Source organism: Miscanthus floridulus, chromosome 6, assembly GCF_019320115.1.
Source record: "Miscanthus floridulus cultivar M001 chromosome 6, ASM1932011v1, whole genome shotgun sequence".
NCBI classification, from domain to species: domain Eukaryota; kingdom Viridiplantae; phylum Streptophyta; class Magnoliopsida; order Poales; family Poaceae; genus Miscanthus; species Miscanthus floridulus.
Genome location: NC_089585.1, coordinates 112,749,833 through 112,761,814, shown reverse-complemented (window position 1 = coordinate 112,761,814; position 11,982 = coordinate 112,749,833). Strand labels below are relative to the sequence as shown.

The 11,982-nt window shown below is 44.3% G+C and overlaps 1 non-coding gene and 1 pseudogene across 1 annotated transcript; both read right to left on the bottom strand.

Moving 5' to 3' along the window:
• Positions 1 to 1,445: 1,445 nt before the first annotated feature.
• LOC136456616 (uncharacterized) lies at positions 1,446 to 10,702 on the bottom strand (annotated as a pseudogene).
• Positions 10,703 to 10,894: 192 nt separating this feature from the next.
• TRNAD-GUC (transfer RNA aspartic acid (anticodon GUC)) lies at positions 10,895 to 10,966 on the bottom strand. Its single transcript has one exon. It is a non-coding gene; the product is annotated as a tRNA-Asp (tRNA).
• Between the last annotated feature and the right edge of the window lie 1,016 nt (positions 10,967 to 11,982).

Below are 11,982 nucleotides of genomic sequence, written 5' to 3'. Positions count from 1 at the left end.
TCGAGTGGAGGCAGTAGCGCCGCTGCATCCATCCAGCGGCCAGTAGTAGTTATCAGGTTATCGTAGAGGTGGTCATCATCAGCACAGGCAGCAGTAATCGCGTCTTGTTGCAGCCTCCAAGTCGGCGCTAAATGCCCATTAGCGTGCTAAGCCGATCGGATTGGCTGCATCCCCCGCGTGCACGGCCGGCCGGCCAGCCAATCGCTCCATGGGCTAGCTGCTTATTCTACGACGAATCCCACCGTCCCACGGCCGGGGGTTGCTTGCTTGACACATAAGCAAGCGCAGCGCAAAAGGGGATGGCGGCGAGCGTTGGTTGCGTCACGCGCGCCATGGCGTGCGCTGTCATGCACGCTGAAACTAACCCGACGGGCCAGCCGCACCAGCTGTAGAAACCGAGCCTCACTAGTCAGTAACTAGCCTGAGTCTGAGCTCCTCCAAGTCGAGGGTGTTTCGGTTCGTGTCCCTGTGTGCCTGCCTAATCTAATCCGGCATGGCATTCGTCGTCGCCGTCGGACAGCGATGGGGCCGGAGAGGGAACGGTGGCCGTGCGTAGCGCCTTGCCCGGACCGGCCGGCGGCCGCGTCAACGAACTGCCTGCCGGTCCGGTCTCTCCGAATCGGACGTGGAAAAGGGGGAATGAACGCCCGCTCGGCACGCGTCCGCGCTCGACGCCGGTGCACGTGGGGGAGTCGACCTCAAGGCGCGGGCCGCGAAAAGCGAGGCGGCGCGGGGGTCACGCGCGCCGCGTGGCCTGGCCGAGTGCCGGACCCTCGTCGGCCCCGCGTGCGTTGCGTCCATCCATCCGTGTGCACGCTGGGTGCGTGGCCGTGGCCGTCCGCGCGCTCTGCCCCCACCGACCGGTACCGAACCCACCCACCAGCGCCCGCCACGGCACACCGTTGGGGCGGTCGGCGTGCACGTGGGCTGGGTGGGCTGATCGCCCCGCCCCGCCGCGCGGGGATTTCGCCGTTGCCCACCGCGTGCCGGTTGGGGGGAATGGGGACTGGGGGTGGTCGCGGGGATTTTGGATTTTCTGAGGCTTGAACGGCAGGTATTTTTCGCCACGTTCGTGGGCTTGTGGCTTTGGCTCGTCTCGACTCTTGAGCAGCTCGTGCCACGACCCGAGCTTGGGTTCATTGTGGTGGCTCACTGCAAATAAGCTGACTGCAATTCTCATTTGGTCACTACAGCTTAAGATCCTGGCAATAAACATAGCGTTGCAACTAACAGTGCTGCCAAAGAATGTCTTCCATTATATCCTAACCATTCGAAATAGCAACTGTGAGGCCATTAGATCATGCTTGCATAAAACTATGTTTCAGTGCATTGAGAAAAATATCAGTATTGTTTTATTCAGAGTAAAATGCACGCGGGGAATGCCCCCAAAAGGTTAAGGACCCACGTGCATTTTGCTCTTTGTTTTAACATGAGAGAGAGAATTAAAATTTATAACATATATTGAACTTCACACTTTACGAAGCCAAAGCCAAGAAATCATTAGCTTTCATAGACGATGAGAACGTCATCGTCATGTTACAGTTACAGGCCTAGTTGATATGCAAACACCTCTTGGACAAATTTGGTAAGGTAGTACATCTACCTCCATCTAATGGGAGAAAAGAGAAAAGGGCACAGCATGGCAAGGTGTCATAAAAATTTGGATCACTTTCTTGCGCACAAGCACTTGGCACAGAAAACTTGCCTACCACCAAACCAAAGGTTGGTTCTCATGGGACCAAGTCACCTGGATCAAAACTTCACTTCATGAGAGGATCTTTGTGTCAGCTAAACAAACTCAGTCCAGATCTCATTCATCTACCAACTACCATTCGTGACATTGCAGATCTGTCAGATCCTAGAGATCCAAACCACACCATCATCACCATTCGGCAATCCTAACTGGACCATCCTTTCTGATGTACTAATCGAGCTTGACATCCAACAGTGCAAGAATCTACAATCCTGTTTCAACTCAATACCGAACCCGACATTTCTTGGTTCTGGTGTTCTGCATTTTTGCATCTCCGAATGCTTCGATGCCCGGTTCCTTACCTGCTTCTCCACACTCAAGAACAGAACATTGACAAAAATGACAGTCTTCATAATACTTTGGCATCTCCACACTCAAGAACAAACATCATCCTCTATGCAGTGTTAAGGCAAGGGAGTAATCCAACGTCATGTTATAGGACCATGAATACGTCTGTGCAGGGACATATCAAAATTGCACAGGGCATTCTTCACTGGTCCATGTAAGGCCCAGCCAAAATAGGCTTTCAGCTAAAAAAGGAACGAGCTAAAGATTGATGCTCGCTGCTTAACTGAACAAACCATTCAGAAATCTGTTTCACTTGCACAACAAAGGGGCCTGATAATTGTCTACTTTCAGGGGCAACAATTTTGTCAAATGGCAGTGGAAGGACGCTGACCAATGCACCAATGGCAGTAAACTGAACACTTAAACTCCATGATTTTGTAAAACTTGTCCCTGTTAACAATGATGATAATTTGTTCCTCAGCTTACTAACACTTCTATCCTCATAACCAACATCATCGACAAAGGACCTATAAATTGGGACATGAACAGAGCAGATCATATGCATCAGCACAAATTTAGAAATACAAATCATAACAAAAAGTATACTTTTAACTTGCATGAAAATACATATAAAAGTAGACTGAAATCAGAACTCTATGCACATGTATGTACTCGTGCTTGATCCAAACAACAAAATGTACATTCATGGCAGAGACCTATACTTTTTACAGAATGTTGGTTTTAGCTTGGATGACGGAATACTGGAAATTAATATCAAATTTGCGGAATGGGAAAAAAAAGTAGATCAAAGAATGTGCCAAGGTCCACGTGTTTTAGCCATCACATATCTAGAGTTTTGCAATTGCCCTACAGGGAAGTTACCAAACAGCTATACTACATTATGATGATCTTTACATCAGCCTGTACAGTGGAACAACTGGTAGAATAACCAGACCTAGCTGTCATGTAAAGCTGTGTGTAGCATAGTTCATGATTGAAAAACTTTTAGGACTTAGGAGTTGGAATCGATTAGTGATTTTATCCTAAACAGTTTCTTATAAAAAAAGAGTTGGATCGATTAGTGACTTTCATCCTAAACAGTTTCTTATAAAAAAACACCAGTTTAGCAATTTAGGGCCATATTCACCCAAATCTCCATCCAGGATGAGAGATTTGAATGATTTGTTTCTGATTGCACAGGAATTCGTTCCTTGTTATATTGGTGCCTTCCGTATAAATGTTCCTCTTATGGATATAGCATGATACACTAACTGTAATCATGTATCATTCTATTTGATCTCTCTCAATATAGGTGCCCCCCTGGCCCCAGCCCCTTTGGGTGTGTGCGGCATTACCCCCGTCTCTCTTCTCACCCCCTCATTTCTACACAGGATTCCAGGTATAACAGAGTGCTACATACAACACATGCACATCAAGAATTCTATGGTGGTAGATTCTCTGTTCATGCATTGGAAAATAAAACACAAAAAAGAAAAAGCATGGAACAGTTCAATACAAGACCGTATATGAGCAACAGGGCAAACCTTCCAAGTTGGCTGACAAGTACTAACAGAGCAGCTGAATAGTCATGGCACAAGCACGATTCCAGAATCTCCAGAAGACGGACAACGACATTGTTGTATGTCCACTCACAGCTCTAAAAATGGAGACAAAATAATCAGTCGATACTGGAACACATCATATAAAAAGTTGACCCATAAAAGTCAGAACACAATTTATAGCTGTGCATGGATGATGGTCATGCTCAACAAGCAAAATCCCAATTCCAAATATCAATGGCTTACAACCCAAAAAGTTATATTAGCACATCAAAATTTGTATGCATGTATACTTGGTGAAAAAACAAAAAATATCAAAGAGAGCAAAAAATAAGCAGAGGTCACAGATGATCATACCATATAAATCCCAAAGAGCTCGAGCAAAGAAATTAGCTCGGTGAAGTAGCATAAGTTAATTGCTGCAGGGTAGTTATGAGTATCCTCAGATAGTTTTCCTTGCTTAAAGATATTACAAGTTTCACTACATCTGGTACCAAGTCCACTTGATCCCAAATGAGAACTGCACCTTGTGATAGTTTCATTTGAGCAGGCGCGGTTATTCCACTGAAGAGAACATAAATCCAGCTCATCCAATAGTGAAGAGATGAAACCATCTATGGAAACTGCATCCACATTAAACAGGCAATGTGCACAGGACGGTAATGTTGTTGGTTTATTTGACTGGATATATGATGACACAAGGCACAGAGGAGTGTCCTTCCTCTCAAGAAGCAGGACAAGTAACCGTATAGCTGTCATGAGAAAGTCGCAACTCTTTGGTGGGAGAAACTTATCACCACACATGGAACCAAAGACATGGAGAGCTAGCAGAGTCCACAAAAGATTACTTTTACCCATCTGAAGAACTTTGTACGAAACCTCTAATACAATGTCCACTCTGCCCACTTCCACACATATTGAAGCCAACAGAATGCAAGCCGCGATAAATTCATTTCTTTTTGCAGGTTTAACAGATAGCTGTAAACCAGTTTCATCATCTAATTCATGATCCTTGCTTGCGCCAAAAACCTTCTGTCCCATTTTCTCGCAGACTACAACTTCTTTGTTCAGCAGAAAATCTTCAATTAAGGAGATAAGAACATCCAGCTCATCTGCTCTCAGAATGGTCCACCTTGTTTCCATATGAGATTTCACTGCAAAGAAGATAACAAATTGAAATTGTAACCCAGGAGTTAGCATATGATACTGATCAAAGACTATCAACAAATCAATATAATAGCTTTGTCAAAGCATAGAATGAGTTAGTAGCAATGTTATTGATGTATAAACAAAAGCGCATTGGGTAGTGGTGAAGAAATGTAGGAAAAACATCACATTCCATAATGTGTGCATCAAAGCAATTCTGAACTACGTAATAACATGTGCATGATAACAGGCCACTGATAGAATGCTACAGCTACATGGCAAGCAGACCCTTCATAGACAACTAGTGGCCACATCTAAAAGGCATAGAAGCCTATGATCAGACATTTTTACTATTAATAACCAGAATAAAAAGAGGGGAAGTTTAACATACAAATTCTGGACAGAATCCGAGCTACAAAGATAGAAAGAAAGCAATTAAACTGTAAAAGACTTTTAGATGTCATACCACTCGACGAAAAAGCTGATGAGGCAAAACTTCCATCTGCAAAAGTTTCTTCTGTGAATCTAATATCCCACAACAAAAGGGAAAATATGAGGGAAACCTTCTCACTGCAAAAGAAATCAGATCATTTAGTTTTTATAAAAAATTGGAAATGAAAGAGTGCATATAAAGCCCAAGTTAAACAAGTGCAAGCAAACCTACTCTGTAGGTAGCAATGTGTCAGTTGACACTTTATCAAGCAATGGACCATCAACTGAAGCTTCGTTAGAATGCTTTTGGGATTGAGAACTCAGTATCTCCCAATACCGAAATATGTTCATCATGTTGCTTCTTTTCATTCTTGTAAATCCAACTAAGTGCATTGGAGGTTTTTCGGATCCACAATGATGCCCAAGCAAACTATTAGAGACTGAATTGTTTGGCTTGGTCACTGTTGTTTCACTTGTCCCAACATTAGCTTGCAGCCCAGGACTTGATGATTTGTCACAAATTTGATGTGAGCTGTTTTTGGTAGGCACTTCCTTGGACAAATGTAAAATGGAATTTGAATGACCACTGCGGGTACTTCCTGATAACACTGGTCTGCTTATACTGTCTAATCCCTCAGCAGAAGATGCTACAGAATTCTGGACCACATCCTCATGCAAAAGGCTGCCAAAAGAAGCGCTCGCTGGCACTACGACCAAACTGGTGCTACAAGAAACATTGACAGCTGCATTGGATTTATCATTCACGAAAAGGGGTTTAGCAATGCCACTACACTCGATTATATTTGACGATGGATCAAGCTGGAAACAATTTTGAGTCGATTTCTGAATTGCAGGCTCTTTAACTTCTTTGGACCTTGTCTTGGAATCAATGGCATCAGATCCTAAGGCAGGACAATTGTTGAGAGATCTACCCGAACTGTGAGGTTCTGCATATGTAGGCACTTTAATTCTACGGGGTCGGATAATGGTCAGGTTTGGTGAAAGGGGTCTCTCCTTTGCCTTTCTATACTTTTCCTCATCTGCATCATCATCTAAATTGAGCAACTTTAAGCAGTTTTCCCTGACCATTTCCTCAAAGGGGATTAATGAAGCAAACTTGCTACTAGCACAGCCATTTCCTCCACAAGAAGACACTTTAGAAGGGAAACTGGATGGAGGAGCTTTATCAGAGACAGCAAGATATTTTCTCCTATGATTTTCCATGTCACCTTCAGTCACACACATGGTGTTATTTCCTTGCTGCAGACACGAAGGATCATCCTCAAATGCTAATGCAACATTTGAAGTGGCAGCATGCACCTTTGGTTTCATATGCAGCTCACTTTTAGAGGGAAGAAAAGCAGAGGGTTCTGGAGACCTTTTGGTCCTTTTTCTCTTCCTATCACCACCAAGTGTTTCTCTTTTATCTGTAACTTCCGTACCACAAGACAAGGGTATCCTCAATGCTTCTGGGGGCAATGCTCTATCATTACTAACTTTAGGAGGCAGCTCAGAAACAACTGAATTCTGTTTTTTTCTGATGTCTGTCGATGAGACAAACAGGCTATCCTTACCCTGTGAGCCCATGAATTTTTCATCAGATATGGATGTTGGACATAAAGATCTGTGCTGACTTTTTGACTTTGTTCTGTGAGAGCTACCAAGAGGGGGCCCTAATTCAGAACTAGTACCTGAGACTGGTCGTGAGCAGCTTTCTCTGGGTAACTGATATGAAGTGTATTCACTTGGGATAGAAGAGCCAAACTGGAACTATCCCAGCCTGCAACCCAAAATATGGGGCAGGAACTGAATCATTAGGAAGCAGCTTCTGTTCAAAGCCACGTCTCTCCGGATGCTGATTCAACTGTAAATATGAGACAATGCCAGTAATCTCATCAGTTTATATAGACAGAACATAACAAGTATAAACGAACTTAAAAAAAACATATGCAATATATCAGGAACAAGATCAAAGAATACGCAGGTCACATCTACTACAACATATAATTTATGAATTACAACTGCTCATCCATAGGCACTGTACAGTGATCTAGAGGGAAAACCAATAATGTGGCATTTCAATGCATATCAACATTACATTACATAAGTGATATATTAGTTTGACCCAGCATTCTATTCGCCGAAAACATAAAGACAAAAAGAACATCATTTTTGCCATGTGAAGTCACAGCCCACCGGGGCAACCACAACATTAAAGACATCCCCTCTGTTTCACAAATTCTGACCATTATCTTGAGAATCACCCTTTTCGAAATGTTTGCCCTTTTAAAACAGGCATGGCTACTGCAATATTTCCCCTCTCTGATAATATAAAGCAGGTTGAGTAGTTTTATTTTCCAGGCTGGTGCCACATTGTCCGCGTGGTGGGCCTGTAGCCTTGGAGAAATATCATGGAGTGCTTGACTTAAAAGTTACACCCTTTACCTAAGAGTCCCAAATTTTCTATTTTTATAGGGTTTTTTTTGTGCAGTAGCCAGGAAAAAAAATCGCAGAAATGATGATACTATCATTGGACTAAAGAAGTAGCATGATAAAATTTCTGCAACAGTGTGTGGAAACGGCCAGCTTCCTAAAGAAATGATTATACTATGAACAGAAAACCATCAGCATGAAACAATTACGTATAAAATACTTTAATGCAATAAGAATGTTTTTAGTATGATCTAGCAGGCTATATGGAATTATATGAGAAAAAAATAATCTTATCGACCACCCCAAGTACGAAATGACATGGGTTAGTGATCAGAGAGGTATATCCAAGCATTTACTCATGGTACTTGCAAGTGCACATCTTATGACGCTTTCCCCACTCATATACTTTGAAAAACAAAGAAGATTTTTTTAGGACAAAAGTGAAGACTGAGAAAAGGTGCTATTTCAGAAATGGAATGACTGCCCCCCCCTATGATTTCATTAACAAATCAATTTTTTATTAGCATTAGAAGAAAGAAAGTCCATGAACAAATGCCTAATTGCATAGAGATGAAGAACAGTTCATTGTTCTATTAGGATGTCAGAACTATTATTACCTATTGCTAAGAAATTCTTGTTTTTTTCCAAAATTACCTTCACAAACATAGATGAAGACAGTAATAACTAGAATGCAGGATACAGACCTCTGTTAAGACATGAATACCTTCAACACCGCAAGCAAGGTGGTCATCCAGCATGTTAAACCGACTCAGTAGCTGCATCCAGTCTCGCTTTAAACGTTGAAGCTCTCTTCTTATTAAAGCAGTTTTTGCTTTATCTAGCTTGGACACATTCTTTACATGCTTTAGTTGTTCTTTCTTCAGCTTAAGCTTCTCTTTGAGAAGCTTTACATCTGCACTCTCAGAAGTTCTATCAACATGTCGCTGCCCATACTTGCCAGAAGAAATTACATCTCTAGCTGCAGAGAATTCATTTGCCTTTCTCTGTAAATATTCAGTCTGTTTTCTCACCTCTTCTAATTTCTGGAACAAATGGTCTGCTCGTTTTTTCTCTTCGATTGCATTCTTTGTTTCAACCTGCATGCTAGTTCGCAAATTTTCATTGAGTTTCTTCTGCTCCTCTAACTTTGCAAATAAACTGTCAGCACGGCACTTCTCTTCCTTTACTTTTTTCTTCTCAACTTCAATAAGTGTTTTGTTCTTTTCAGCTAATGATTTCTCTGAATCAGCATGTTTCTTTTCTCTGGCTACCTTCTGCTTCTCCGCTTCAACCCTTTTAAGCATTTCTTCTGTTTTCTGAACCTGAGCAGTTAACTGTGCTCTGATTTCATTTGCTTCACTCCTCAACCTTTCACATGATGCTCTCCAATCATTGGCAACTTTTCTTTCCGTATCAGCCACTCTTCTATACTCTTCGGACTTCTGTGTTTCTGACTTCAATATCCTTTGAACTTCTAGAGTTCTGCACTTTTCTTCTTCAAATTTCTTCTTCTCAGAAATCATCTTCTTCCTTTCTTCTCCTAAAACCTGTATGAGCTTTCTATTTTCTTCCTCCAATTCAGAGATGCGGAAAAGTTCATCATTATTTTTGCAGGTATTTTGTGTTTGCTTCAAACTTGAGTTCTGTGTCTTTAATACAATTATCTCCTTTTCCAGTAGATCTCTGGCATCAGACTCAGTTGCCCTAGCTGCTTCTGCTGAATCACCTCGGAGGCGTTCCTCCTTGCACACTATTCATCAAAGAAAAAGAAGAGATAATATAGCATTAAAGCATGATAACATAAGAATGGTTTCAAGATGTATGCATGATACACATAACTGTTCATCAAGAATTACATATGCTTTGGGTGTGTGCCATCAAATCACGCAATCAAGTGTTTTTGAGTGTACTACGGTAAGGATAAAATTGGGGGGCTAATAGATGCTAACAAATAAAAGATGCATTGAAGAGAAATCAAACATGATGTTAACAAATACATGAAGCATTAATGAGAAATCAGACATACTTTGAAAGACATCTTCTCTGTGATAGGCACCTTCTGCTAAAATTCCTGCTAGCATGCTGCCAGCATGCTATGAAATTAGAATTTAGAGTATCAGATACTTCATAGAAGTAGTTTTTTTTATAAGAAAAAAAGTTGACTTTCTTAGAGTGCAGCCTAGGTATGAAAAAGGAAGAGCCAAAATACTTGCCTTTCAGCAGAAATCACAAAAATCTATAGTATAACTACACAAAATGTTGGTCTCAAGAATTACTAGATATAATGCATACAGTCTAAACATGTGCGTTACCTCTGCATACTTAGGGTGATCTTTTCTTTCTATTTGTAACCAGAATCGTAATGCAGGAAAGAAAAACAAAGAAAGCAGCACACTGGGAAAAGAAATCAGGGAACACATTAGGAACCTTTGCTGAGCTCCGAGTTCTCCTTCTGCAGGAGCTTCACCGCCTCCCGCAGCGCCGTCCGGCTCGTCTCCAATTTCTGGTACTTCTTCCACAGCTGCGGAACCCAAACGGGCAAACCCCAAAAGAAAACACCCCAAGAAAGAAGGCACGTCAAGAACGGAACAAGACAGGATGCGGCGCAATGGTGAGAAGAGGGAGGGTCAATTACCTTCGCGCAGCACGGGTTGGGGCCGCCTACGCCGGCTACGGCGGCGGCGGTGGAGGAGGAGGCCGCGAGCTGGGCATCCAGCGAGGATGCGGGTTCTGGCGGTTCCGCCGCCATGGCGCGGCGGCGAGACTCCGATGGAGAGGAAAGGTTTAGGGTTTGAGCGGTGCGGGACCGCATCCGAGAATCTGTGGAAGCAGAGGCGGTGGAGCCCGAAGAGGTAGCCGTTGGACCGACCTCAGGCTTGGTTCCAGAAGCGGGTGAGTGGGCCGACTTTTGGCCCTGTTTGGAGCCGCTTCTTGCACAGTCGCTCGAGAGGCACTGGCGCAGCCGCTGGGGCGGCTGGGCTTCTCGTCCCGTGCGCCGCCGCCTCCGAGATCCTCCTCTGTCGCCGGGCTCTTCTCCCGCGCGCCGCCGCCGAGCACCTTCCCCACGAGGGCGCTGGATTCCCCACGCAAGGCCGCAGCAGCCAGGCCTGACGAGGATCGAACCCGGGTTGCAAGTTGCAAGTTGCAACGCCACAAGGCCCCTAAAACAGGAAAATAAAAAAGGAAGAAAAATAAAAAAAGGAAATGGAACAAAAAAAGGAAAATACAACAGGGAAAAAAGAAAGACAGATAATAAAAAAGAAAATGAAACAAAAATAAAAAGCGCCGTTGCCGGGGATCGAACCCGGGTCACCCGCGTGACAGGCGGGAATACTCACCACTATACTACAACGACGGAATTGAAAGCCGTACTAAGCACACATCACTTATTACATCTGAAGATAAAAGTGGATCCTCTACGCTCACCAATCTCAATTTATTTGAATATGTAAAAAAACAGAAATGCTATACAACACATGTGTATTTCTTGGTTTGTTGGCACATGAATTTTGTGTCCGCCGGATCGTCTCGCGTGCGTCTGCTGGACGTTGAATGTGGTCTGCTGTCTTTGCCTCCGACTTGTGGACCTGGATGTCAGCGTTAGTTTTGATTTTTTGGGAGTCGCGCCCGATTCAGTGGCGTCCGTCCCCCACCTCCCCACCCCCGTTTTCATTCAGGACTCTTTCCATTTCGTTTTGGCTTCTTATAGGTAACTCCAGGCGACGCGCCGCTCTCCTTGGGTGGCCGACCGGCGAGCTTTCCCTCCCACTCTCCCAGTGACCTAGTCCCAAATCTGCCGCTCCTCTGTCTCCTTCGGCTCCCTGGCAGCCTCCCACCATGCGTGGAGCACCGGCTGCGGTGTCGTTGGCGCTGGTGCATCATCTTCTCCTTCCCTTCAGCACCCCAGTGGCCCCCAGTGGAGGAGCGGCGCATGCGCTGCAGCGGTAGGGGAGTAGCGTGCGTGGGCAGCGGCGGTGGAGCAGTGCACCCTGGCGGTCATCCCGCATTTCTCGCCAGCGGAGATGGACGTTTTGGTTCATTTTGTGTTCATCTAGTTTGTGGAGGCGGAGGCGGACGTTGAGGCCAAGGCCGAGGCCGAGGCCGAGGTGTAGCCGGAGGCGGAGGTGGAGTCTGATGTGGACCCGGAAGTAGAGTCTGAGCTCGAGTCTTCTCTGTTGTCGATTTCTCTCGTCGGTGAGTTTTTGGATTCAGTTTTCGATTAGATGTTGCAGATCCGGTTTCTGTTGATATGATTTTTGCTCCTGCGTTGTGTATGCTGATGCTTAGGCTTAGGTTTAGGCGTCTCCTACTGCAGATGGTGTCTTCGCCGGTCGGTACCCTATCCTCCAGTCCGTAGTAGTCGGACTCCTC